The 13,580-nt window shown below is 35.7% G+C and overlaps 1 protein-coding gene and 1 long non-coding RNA gene across 5 annotated transcripts in view; one reads left to right on the top strand and one right to left on the bottom strand.

The window, feature by feature from the left end:
• LOC110832120 (uncharacterized) overlaps positions 1–13,580 on the bottom strand; it is a 271,825-nt gene that overhangs the window by 25,468 nt on the left and 232,777 nt on the right. The gene's annotated exons all lie outside the window — the stretch shown is intronic.
• On the top strand, positions 8,280–10,092 carry LOC110838344 (uncharacterized). Its single transcript, XR_002546067.2, has 2 exons — positions 8,280–8,991; positions 9,098–10,092. It is a non-coding gene; the product is annotated as an uncharacterized LOC110838344 (long non-coding RNA).

The following is a 13,580-nucleotide window of genomic DNA, read 5'->3' as shown; positions in this document are numbered from 1 at the left end:
AGCTGAGTAAACTCCACATTAAAGCCCCTTTCATTCGAAAGCAAGTACTGGAACTCAAGGTCGCCTATAGCATCTGGTCGCACGCAGTATTCCTCAGACCCTACCGAGATGCAAGACGGTCACGGTCATTCCATTCTCCAGCCTTCTCAGTTTACTACACAGTGTTATTTTGAAGTAAATGTGTCCATAAGACACGTAGAAAAAGAATGTTTGTATACTGAAAGAAAAAAAGGACTTTTTTACGTAGAACTAAATTAAATAAGACGGCCCGCTGAAAGCCTTACAGACAAAGTGAATTTATGACTGTACAACAGATAAGACTCCATCCACTGTTGGCTAGTTAAAAACAGTCAGACTTTTGTCACTTACCTGAAGCTTCTCTTACGACAATTATTTCATTTTGAAATTAATGGTTTTCTTACCTTCGACTGTGTCACTAGAGTTCAAAACTGGAAGAAAAATTCACAATACATTCAGAGTGCAATGTGATAAAGTTGGTTTCTGCAGGTACAGTATTTCCAGCTCAAAATGTCGAAACACCTGCGTCTCCCACATGGCTCCTTCGACTAACAGCTTGTCATTTTTCAGGTGCTTTATAATTTCCTTCTGGTTATTACGGCTTCATTAATTGCTGCACGTTGAATGCCTTTTAATACAGGTTATATTCAAAATACTGGGGGTTACTTCAGCAATCAAACGTAATTTGCCGGGGAATTAAATTAGTATTGCTAAGACCACGGCTCCCGGTTGGGAGCCAGAGATTCCTTTCTTAGCAACAGCGTTAGATCGGCTGTGGGGCCCACCCATCCTCTTATCCAAAGGGTTCAGGGTGCTCTTTCCATGGGGATAAGGCGATCGGATGCGTGAAGGAAGACCACTTACCATCTAGTGCAAAGCCTAAGTGGAGATATTCCACCATACCTTTTACGATGAATATGTACTAGATGGAAAGTGTTCAATCATGCAGACATTTGCTTCCCCTATATTGTGTTTTCGGCCATTACAAGTAAATGCCGTACCTTAACCCAAAAAATAACAATAAATAAATAAAATGAATATGCAACTAACGAGGAAATTTGCCATTTACACAGTCAACTGCCAAGATTGGTCACGATGGACTGGACACGTAGAACTGGGAAGTCCAAAAAGGAAAAGGGAGGATAACATTAAAATGGTTCCTAGGCTTTGTGGATGGGAGGTGGATAAAGTGGCATAAGCCTGTGCCAGATGAGGGTATTTGATATGGGCGTTAGTGTTGGACTTCCGAGTTATGGTGTCACCGTGTTAATTAGTTTTTCTACTACTTTATTCTTCACATCGGTTCTAGGACCGCCCACCTTTCTATCTTATCCATCGGCCATTTCGCCACTGCAGCTTCAGAGGCTCCCAAGAGCGAGGTTAATAATCGCAACTGTGGCTCCCCCCAACAATACCTTCTAAATTATTTACCCAATTACCATTATAGTTCATAGACGAGTCAGACCGTAGGTCGTCTTAGTATTTCTGTATTCTTATTTTCAATAACACAAACACAGGGAAGACAAATCTCGGAAATGGAGAACTTAGCATGAGACTCTAAATGTTCATATGTTAAGATCAGATCCTTACAATATGCACGCTTACAGCTGCATACGCTAATATTTAATTTTCGGCTAGTTAATAATAACTTGTGTAGAATTCTACTAAAGATAGGTACATAACTGATTTTGATATGGTGTAATATTTATGTCACATGTATGCTAAATATTGCACCAAGTGTTATTGATAGCTGTTGAACAATGACATCAAGGCAGGTGATACTTAGTACTGATAGGGCCTAAACATAAGTTTTGTGTAAAATCCTTCCTACGTATTTCTATGTGTGCCGGTCGTCTTTCAAAGCGTTTAAAAATTAAAAATAAAATTTTATGCACAGAATTAACAACTAATTTTAAAAAAATTCAGGTAGAACTCGCTTCAGCCTTCAACACACATGGATACATTTAAAGTGGGATAACACCGTGGTTCCATCCCTCAAATACTTATTTTTCTACGAACAGCATTTCTGAAATTAGATGAAGGGCTGCATCTCAATTACAGAATCATCTCAACAAGACTTGCAAAAGCGTCTAGTATTGATCTGCTTGCTTTTGAGGTATCGGTTCGTTGCTTCAGTGAACTAAATGGTCCCTTAAGCTTCTTAATTCGATCAGTTTGAACAGAGAGAAGTAATGATAACCTTCACTGCACCTCAAAGTTTATAGAAAATTAAATATGATTTGTTCAGTAGCTACTAATAAGAACCAAAGGAGAATTACGGCCACAAACTCTGCACGTCTTAGTGCTGTATTTCTTCTCCGCCTTAAGAGTGGGTCTACATCAAGTCGACGGACAGCCACGTGAGGTATCGCTATCTCTTTTCAGAAGCAAAAAAGTCACGCAGTGCCATCTATTTACGATCTGTCATAAGCAACCATGTTTTAAATTGTAGTCATAGTTCTTTCCGAACTAGCAGACACTATTATTAGGCAAGCTTTGTATAGAGTTGCTAGCAGTAAGTACAGTCGTGTTCCAAACATAGAAGCACGGAGGAGGATAAGTCTCATCGCCCTGATGATGGAGGCATCAAGCACCTCTGAAACTTATGTAAACGTATACCAAACCATACGGCGCTATAACCTTGACTAACCAACGTGAAAACATCAAATATTATATTATACTTTCACTTCTTTGTAAAACCATAACCAATAATAAAATATAGCCTAGGCCTAGAGCGCCTTATTTCATTATAAGCCTATGCGTATTCAAAGAATTTATTTGTGTTTGTAGTGAATAAAACAAAAACTAACACGACAAAAAAACACAGGCCATTAACACAAAATTTTCCCCTGCTGTTCGGGGAAGCCTCTATTTCCGTCCTTAATCCTGATTTTCCTCAGTTCAGTGAGGCAGGTATTGAAATACATTTTTAAGGCAGAGGATGAATGCTATTTTAAAAAAAACAATTCGCTTCATTGCCTATATCGTCCGGCGAGACGTTTATATCGTGAAACGGAAAATAGGCCTATCTCGTAATAGTTGGAATATTTCACTTCGGAGTCTGCAACAAGAAGCCAATATTTACTACATTCTAATAATCAACAGAAACATCATAATAATATATACACATATGAGGGGTGGCAAGGTTAGAGGGGCGGAAACTTCCTATGGGGGGCACAAAATTTTGAAGTACTCCATTGGAATGCCGAAAATCAGGAGCGGCGCCAGAGGGTAGCAAAGTATCTAATTGCCTACGGGAGCCATGTTTGAAGGGGAGCTGAAAAGAACTGAAATCCATCCATGATAAAACTTGTTTTTTAAAAAATCGAAAAATGTAGGACTTATACATGGGGGCGGCAGAGATGCTCGGCGCGGGGCTAGGCAGGCTCATTGTGAGTGTGCGCGCGTTTTTTATCTCAGGACTTCTAGTACGGAGCATTGACCTTTCTCAAGGCCTCTTCTTAAACACAACACAGGAAAACGCATTCATCAATACTAGAGCGGGATTAGAACTCGCGACGCCAGCGTACGAGTTAACGAAGCTGCACATTCCTTACAACGCGGGATCACTGAATTTGCCATATTCTAGGTTTAAAACTCACAAAAACGAATAAAAGTATTGAAAATGCAGTGAGGCCAGAAATTGTTCGTGAATATGTAGACCCAAAATATCATTATATTTGTGGTGGTACGGAAAAGTGGGCCATAAATTATAACATCTAAGGACATAAGAAAAAATGGATGTCTATAGAACATTGGACTTAAGTTAGTATTTTATGTCACTAAATCACTGAATGGAAATTGTAAAAAGTATAAGAAGTAATAACGTAACTTGGAAGTCTGGCAGATATTTAAACATTAAATAATTACTTTTTTTATTCTTGATTTTGTACGGATTATATCCTGTGAACAGTTTCAACACTGAATTAACCTCTGAAAATACAAATCCATTTAGACACTTGATAGAGCTTTCTAGGCAGTGTTAAACATTAGGCTTACTAGAGCCATTAAACTGAAGTAGGCTGTACATGAGGTTTACGACACTACATACAAACCTCAAGAAACACTCAAATGCTAGATAACATTGTTATAAAACACTGTATCAAGTAAAGGACCTTTTATCATCATGCTAAGCGGCTGTATACACGCAAAGAAAACTACCAATTACCACGCAAATAATTTGAGAAGGCGGCAGAATGAGGGATAGGAAAAGCTGATTCACTCAGACAAGAAAAATACAATTACCGGTCTTAAAAACAAGACTAACTATAGATAAAGTACGACGAAATGCTTCTCGTGTTTTTGCCGTGACAAAACCGAAAATTTTAGTTCCATCCGGTTGTGGTCGAGTTAGCAGGAGAGTCACGGGGGAGTGGAAGCGTCCAGATAAGTGTACATCTGCGGTGTGTTACGTCGAGATGACAGCAATTAAACAGGTACTTGATAAGATTATTAATTACAGCAATCATAGTCTCTGCACGGATGAACGTCTAACTGGCACATGTATGACAGTTTTTATGAAAGAGGTTTTAAGCAAATTTTTGCATAACATGCCTAAAACCATTTTCTCTGAGCCTCGTCTAATTTTGAAGACTATGAAACATCCGATTCCTTATAATTTTAATTTACTTTCATACCTTAGTTATTCTGAAGTAACAACAAGTAAGAAATAAGATGCGATCAGATAGTTTTAGTCGTATATTTTTTGAGGGAAAACGTTACTACCATGTCCGTGTCTTTGTGTAAACAACTGATCAATTTAATTAGCTATTTTCTAAAGAGTGTCTAGCACTGCTAGGCTACCATAATATGGCTATCTGTCACCCATATCAACAAGGCGTCTGAGGTACGTTTTGAGAATTGGGATGATGAAAAATCATAAATATCTGTGACAAGATTTTCAAACTTATGTTCTAAGATCACTTAGCGTTGTACGAGAAGAATGGGTTCATATTCGACTGAGGAACTTCTAAATTGATTATGAAGAACAGATAGCAATATCAGAACAATAAAAAAATAACTTCACAAAAATACCACTGGATAACAGAAGACCGGACCAAGAAGTGCAACTAAAATTCTTGAGCATTTAATGACCATGTGATAATAATAATTATGATACTGCATACAGAGAACGGCATATATATATATTTGGACCTATAGTTCACGACGCCCAAACATGTACCTTTCTTCTCATCTCTTCCCAAAATTCTAGTCTCCTCCGAGCCCTATCGATTTTGTTGCAATCTAATGTAGGCCTATAAAATTTTAAAAGTTCTGATTATAGATAATAATTACTTATTTAAGAGAGATGGTAGGCATAAAACATCTGAACGATATATCTCGAAATTTGCTTGAAAGGGTGGAAAAATGCAGCTGAAAATATATAATGCAATTCATTAATATTCTAGTAGTTTTGCCGTCTAACATGTTCAATGCGCGGCATACCAAACTCGGCTGCCATTTAAATAACAAACATGGCAACTGGATATCAGCTGTAACTGTACCTGCATTTTTTGTTTCGTACACGAAATCACGACGAAAGTTTTTTACATTTTACAAACTGATCACTGAAGCTACAGCAGGAAGTCAAGTTTTCTTGGGAAAGATTTCAGTGTCATAAAAAACAGAGCTTCACTGAATCCAGTCAATGCTGACGGCTACAATAATAAACAATGGGGCGGTTTCCGTTCACTGCAAAAAAGGTGACAGGTCCTTGGACTTCTTATACGAAGATAAACTGTTGTTACAAGAATCCATAGCGACCTTTCTTCGTTCTATAAATAAGGAATATTCGCATGGACCTGTTGAGACGAAAACATGTACTTGAGACTCAGCTTAATGCCTGGTAAATGTGACTTATTTGGACGATATGATTTATAGGATTTGAGATTTCATGGCGGTGAGTTTGAAGATTTCTGTCTTCTGGGTTGTTGCCGTGTAGCCTGGTAGAAGTTTACCGACGTTTCAGAGGTCCTTGTTGCCTCATAGTTCTAACGATGGAGAAAGCGAGGACCTCTGAAACACTGGTAAACTTATACGAAACTACACGGTGGAAACCACCCCCCCCCCCAAGAAAAACATTAATCTCCGTACACAGTAATCTTATTTGATAATTTAGTACAAGAACTGTAATTTTGATTGACAGTAAGGAGAGCTATTTCTTACACTGCTTCCATAAACAGTGAATTTGTATTTTAAGAATAGCTATTTTTAGTCAACTAAATAGTTAAAAAGAAATTTAGAATTGAAATTGATTTACACTGTCTACCAGTTTCTCAAAACTCATACATTTGTAATTTTATACGAGGCTATTAATGAGAAAAAACCTATGTAATAGCCGATCAGAATTTATTTCATGCAGGAACACTGTACCATATAACCTAAATGATAGAAAGCTTCAATTTCGGACACTAATGAATAACTCAAATAATTAATTTAAAATAATTGACGTTGATAAAATTACATCAATCTCTAATTCATCGAAAGTGATCGGAAATCTGAAATTTTGTTTTGTCCTTTGATGCAGAAGATGAACAGACAGAGGGAGAGAGCACGTAGGAAAAAGGACACATTTATGAGGTAGTGCCACACATTTTATTTCTGGAGGAAGAAAAGAGCATCTTGTTAGAAGTTTCCCAGGAAATGCCCAGTCGTCTTTCTGGTAAATATACAATGAGAGCGAAGACATTAAAGTGGTAAGTAATGGGAGCTTGATAACAGACAGACAGACAGACATAAGTGAATTTTAATTTTATAGTCAATGCAGTCTAAAAATATTTTTAAAAAATCTGTTCCAACCACAAAGGAAACATAACGCACCCCCATTACAAAAATCAGTTGGTTAGTTAATGCCATCTAGGTAAATGATCATTGTTAAATTATTATAATGTCAAGAAACCAACAGATAAACTATGTGGACAAAAGACACGTTACTGAATGTTGAAGCAGGTGGTACACATACTTGCCACTACACCTCAAAACACCACTTGTAAATTAGTACATCCTAACGCAATATGCCTTGTTCGTTGCTATTTTTACAGGTATTCTTGATACTGGCATCGCATTGAAAGCTGCCTTTTTTTCATTTAACAGAACACAAAACTACTCTTGTCAAATATAAAATTCTGATATACTACAAAAGAGTTTATAAATAACAAAGCAGTACTACATACGCCTACGGAGCATTGATTTATTTATTTTATTATTTATATGAACGTATACCATGCATAGGACGTAATACAGTGGTGTATTTTAATCGTGTCTGCCATAAATAGGGTCTGATGAACTTTTGCTGTTAAATTCAGTCGTTCTGAAAGCGAATTAGAAAATGTTTAAAAGGTCTATTGTAAAGTAAACAGAGTTTTCTTTCCACATATATGCATTTACAATAAAGCGAATTTACATATTTATTAACAGGAGAATTCCATCATGAAAATTGATAATTAAGCCAATATTACCTCATTATTTCCTGCTTGACTTATAACTAATTTTTACCCTCACGTGATTATAGGTTCCTTATAAGGCCTGCATATGAAAGTTGCGGTGGCACGCCACTTTAGCTTTACTTCGTGGTCAGAACATATACAATTTTCATTTTAAATATTAGGCAAACTTTTAAATTCTGTGGACTATAAAATAATTTTTTCTTGCTGTTACAATTAAATGTATCAAACGGCAAAAGGAATCCGCACACTTCAATAACCGTCGAACAAAAAGCTATTTTCCAAAAAGATCTAAGCACATTAAAATAATGAGGCCGTTAGCTGCGGCCACTTTCTGTACGAGATTAAAAATTAAGGGCAATTTCGTAATAATTATATATCCCAGTGGCGACTCTTCGAGATGTAGACCCTACAGGATAATGATCCTTCAGAACCTGTGTACTTTTAAATAGCTCTCAACGGATAATGAACTTTATTGAAGTGTTTATTTAGATAAGTCTATGTGTTTCGTAATGATACAAGTGCATTTAATTGACATGTTTATTAATTTTTAAATATTATTTGTCTACAGGCCTTTATCATCAAGAGCTAAGTCCTGAAACAATGTTTGTGTGTTTCGTACCAAGAATAGTTCGACCTTGAGTCATAAGCATCAGAATAAGATGCAATAGGAAGATGACTGGCTTCTAATCAATCCACACGACACAAATTGCTGACTAACGGAAAGAAGCCCAGAACCTCAGACCCGGTTAAAATACGGAACACAGGAGTGAGAAATGCCACACACACTTACGTAAAAAATGGTTTAGGCCACACAGCTTATTCCGGAATAAACTTTTTCACGCTATTTAAGCTACACAATTCTAATCTCATTATCGTGTTCCTCTTTCTGCTTTACGAAAATTCAAAATTTACGCTTATAAAAATCATTTCGAAGTTTCTTGTCGTAAAAGTGAAGGGGTATTACATAACAGAGTGAGAAGATTTTAAGAAAAAGACAGATGTGCAGTCAGCCATTTGAAATCGTTTCTCTTTACCCAGCATGCCTAGCTGACACAAGATCCAAGATGGCGGGACCCCGGCGTTTGTCAAGCTCCAGTGAGCAGACAGCTGGGCGGAGCCAGAGATACAGTGAAAAACTGCTCTGCTTTTCAACTGTTTTCAGCCCCCAAAAAACAACTTCGGTGTGGTCTACAAGTTGTATTAAATCTGAAATACGTTTTCGAAAGTGAACACATACTTTCAAGAAGTTCATTATTGATTTTGTTTTATTTTTGACCTGTGAATCTTCGTTATGAGTTTAATTCCTGTCTTTCATATAATGGTTGGTAGTACTACAGAAGGGGGGATGTCGCCATATTGGAGCAGCCTCTCCCTCCCAAAGCCAACCTCCAAGACCAGTGATGGAGCCACGAAACCAACAAGAAGGCTGAAAACAAACAATTTATTCCAGTCGCTTTATTTTCAATATTATTGTATTTAATTCCAAATAATAACGTTGTTTCAATAAATATTCCTGAACGAATACGTGGTAAGTCTAAATTAATATAAAATTGGCATTAAAGTATGTATTTGAGTAGAATTTGTGCCTGACTTCTGAATGCATGTTAGTACACAAGAATGTTTTTTCTTTGTAGTTTGGATGATCGCCATCATGGAATTGTATTTCTTCAGAATGCGATCAAACAGGCGACCGACAGAAAGATGCCCATCTCCCAAATAATAAAATTTGAAATGACCAAAATTAAATAATATTAGGGGAAATGTTTATATTTCTGTAGATAAAGTGTTCTGTGGTTAATTAAATTGATGGGGTATAGTTTACAATGTTAGGAAAGTACGAACAATTAAATGCACGGAAAATTTGAGTTTTCTTTCGCGTGGTAAATCTGGCTGGTAATAATATACCGACAATGAAAGCAGTGCTATTCGATACTGAATTATAATAAAGTAGTAAATTAATTATGAGACGAGTAACACACGTTGAAAATCTTGCGCAATTTATACGTCTAACTTGTTAGGTAACTCCAAATATAACAGGCAGAAAGAAAATCTGACGATTGCAACTTAACACCGAATCATTCCATACGAGGAACTGAATTTCTAATTTTCATATTACAGTCAATTTAGTGACTGAAAATGTTCAGTCCTCTACATATTGGAAAGTTTGTACATGTGACAAGATGGACAGTCAGATTTACTTCATTAATATGGTATGTTTCCTTTCATGCATGGTAAATAGGTGTGTTATGTATCCTAGCTAATTAAATTAAAATTCACTCTCCACCCTTGAAGAGGGATGATTAAATTAAGTTTAGTTCATTACGTAGACTAGTATTGTCATTATTAGCAGTTTCTTTCTGGGTGTTTTCAGCACTGGAATTGTTAATATGCTTAGTCAGACACGCCCTTGACTGATTTGTAATTATTCCCTTTGTGTTTCGTCGACACATTACAAAATTAAAGACAAGCAAAAGGCGTACAAGACTTCAAGAATAATTACGGAATATAGATTGCTATAATCCTTTAAAACACAGCAGGCCTACCTACCACATACTTTAACATTTAATAATTGCGTTTATGGATTCCGTATAATTTTCAGAATAAAGAGCGATGATTTTTCCAAACACCATCAGGCAATTGATCTTTGTAATCGAAATACGTCGTGTTATATTTTAGATATGCCAAGGCAGTAAATTTTTAAATATTAATTAACACTTCATTTCCTATCCTTCCTCACAGATAGGCTACATTTCATTTATAGGTTTACAAAATAAAATCAAAAGCCCTCCTTTTACAATGTGAGTATATTATCACATACGCCTAATCATTATTTCATTAGACAAAGTAATGTAACATTACAATTAAGGACAAGCAGATACACGAGTATAACACACATATGTTGCACTCTTCTGAAATGTGAGATTGTTTCACAAGCTGTGATAACATGTCTACCCAGTAAAAGTTTTTAATATTATGATATTCAGTTTCTTTAATGACTTAGTCTTGTGCCTCAATTCGTTGAATATCCCTTTTTAATAAGATGTTATCCATCAACATGTCGATACATAAACCTGTAGAACTATGTAAAGGTCCTGATCTTGTGTAATAATTAAACGGTAGGTCTACATCGGCTAAAAAACACGACCTTCAACAGCCATCGAAAGAGTGAGCAGACTTAAATGACAGGCCGGAGTTCAGTGTGCAATTTCCTCCCACCACCCCACATTTCAAGCAGCCCTGGAAATTGTTATTACATTTACATCCATCGCATTGAACGAACAAACTACACGAGGTGCCTTCTGTGAATGATACAATTTATTTTCCGTCTTTATTAGCAGACTGATCATTTTAAACGAAACACAAAAATGAAATGTGGATCTATAGGAATATATACAGGCTAAGTGAATGTAATAAATGCTATACAGTGTAGGAATACAATAGCTAATCTGAAGACTAGTTTTACGAGAAAAAAAATCTTTAATTCTTTTATAAATAACCTATACTTAATAAGACAATTTTATTCATACCCAGAAGCACATGAAAATTATATGAAGTAATTTATTCAGTACGTTGTCCGAGGTTATACTGTGAATTTTGCGTAACGTAACCTGAACGAAGTTACAGGTGTTAGTGTAATTCCATTTACAATAAAGCAAATAGTTATAAATAAAAATGTGAAGAAAGGTAGAAACAAATAAAGAGACACAATTAGAAAAATGTAAATAATTATTGCATTTAGAAGAAGGCCTTTAATGTGACATTGCGAAAACAAGAAATATTTATCCAAATATGAGCTATTCAAATTCAGAATTTCTGGTATTCCTTCATTTTAAAGGTGAACGTGGCTATGTTTTAACTGGTATTTATCGTGAAAATCTACAGGATGCACAACGAAACATAATTCACGATAATAGTCCTAAAATTATATAAAATAGAACGAGTACCAAATGAACACAAATTTAGACCGTCACCGCAAAGCCAGTTTGGTTTAAAATTAACATTTGCAGCTGCTTTGTTTTACTGTCTTAACGTTAGCTACATCTACCACAAACCATGATCTTTCTAATTCAGTTAATTAACAGCCTCGCCATTTTTAATTAAATTCATCAGATTCGTTAAGTACGGTAAGACTTAACTTCCACTGTAGCGCTGAAACGGAATGAGCTATTTCTTGGTTTATACGTTATGCTAATGAAGCATTTAACTGAATGGTCACATTGTGATAAATGATTGGATAATTACAAAATTTTGTCGTTGGAAAGTTTGCGGAATAAAGCGAAAGTAAGCTATTTAATGTTACAGCTAGGTATTTTCGCAAGGTGAGTGAGGTAAACCACGAAAATCCTACGTCTTCTGGGTGCTATTATAACCCAGAACATCTGGAATACTCAGTAGGAATGGTCATTACCTGTAACTTCTAACTCTGTAAATGACACTTTGGATAGACTACAAGCAGAATAAAATTCAAGCCACTATAAGAATACAAAATATTCCAGTGAGTGCACATTTGTCACTAGTGACATGATTTTTCGAAATGCCCTACGCTCAGACCTAGACAACACTAGTCGTTTTAAAATGCACAGGCTAAAACCTCTTTCAGTTATTCCTGTTGGTAATCAATTCAAACAGACGTTTCGACTTTGTCTAACAGATAATTCATTTTGTATGCCAACTTCATGTTTTCCAGTTCTGTTATTTTCAAACAAAACTCTCGATTACGTGCGTGAGCGCTTCCTTGCATATGCACTTATTAATTAGCAATACATGCCAAATACTAATTGAAACATCGGTTAAACCTAATATAAGAAACTTTGTTACAAAATACCTATTTTCAATTGATAAATTAATAATAAATACGTAATTAATGGTCTAAACTCAGAGCAAGAAGTAGGTTTCTCGATGAAGTAAAATATTTAAGCAGAAGTACTTTAACTGAACAATTTCAACTGCAAACCATTCGCTGTTGCCATGGTCCAAACAGGCATTTTCAAGTATCACATGCAAATAGGCGTATAGATAGATCCAGGCCTACGTTTACTTATTCAGTTTTGTGACCACGTATCTTACAGCCCCTCCGAGGAATTAATAACGTCAGCAGTTGTGATCACAAAATCATTTATTTAAGACGAAGTTTTATATCACAGAAATACAAATATCATTATCTCGCTACACCCAATTTATCTCATTACACTGAAAAGATATTTTCTGGGACTGTACCGGTATTATAAACCTTTTCTTATGTGCACGTAATTACCTGTTGGGCAAAACATGTTACTACCAAAAACAGACACGAAACTTTGACCTGCAAATAAAATAATATTTAGGCCTACTCGTACAAAATTTTATAACAGTTGTTTCTTAAAAACATTTAGAACATATTGAGCGGTTTACTGCATGTACAGTCGTAGGCATGTGGTAATTGTTTTGTACAGTGCTTACAATAAAGCAAAACACTAAAACACCTTTTCCATACCCAACGTAATTAATAATTCATGTACCTCATACTGAGCCTAGCAATTTGTGTGGACTGTAAAATTACAAGGATCAGTTTTTCTGCCTTTGTAGTTAAAGAAGCCTCGAAATTTCTGTAGCACAACAAACATAATTCAGAGAGATTGTTTGGGTCTTGTCTTTTCTTGTTTGTTTTATCCTACTCAAATCCAGTGTGCAGCATAAGAATGAAAATTCTTGTTTTCATACCACAGTATTGCCCACAATAACCCCCCAAAAAAGTACCGAAACAAATGGCAAATAGCCATACATTCCTTCATCGTCATAATTACAATTTCTGGAGCAACTTTAATTAAATAACTATAGGCTTTAATTTCCTAATTGTTAAGTGTATGTCTCTCATAGTCTTTGACTGATATCACCTTTGTTTACCGCTGGAATAAAAAATAAAACTCAAAATCTTTCGAAACTGGCTACTACCTAACAAAGTAAGTAGACCTAGATGTTAACAGACTTCATTTTCAGGAAATTTACTCTTGTAAGAATGTACTTCTTAATTGTAGGGCGTTTATTTCATTTTAATAATTATAATTATTTGTTTCGACATCTTAAAGCCGGAAATACGCTCTTAAACTTAAAGTTTCCATAGTGCATAAGGCAGAAACC

The sequence above is a fragment of the Zootermopsis nevadensis genome, unplaced genomic scaffold, assembly GCF_977971745.1.
Source record: "Zootermopsis nevadensis isolate Lab colony 2312 unplaced genomic scaffold, Znev_1.0 Znev_ptg000001l, whole genome shotgun sequence".
NCBI classification, from domain to species: Eukaryota; Metazoa; Arthropoda; class Insecta; order Blattodea; family Termopsidae; genus Zootermopsis; species Zootermopsis nevadensis.
This window is presented reverse-complemented; position numbering and strand designations above follow the sequence as displayed.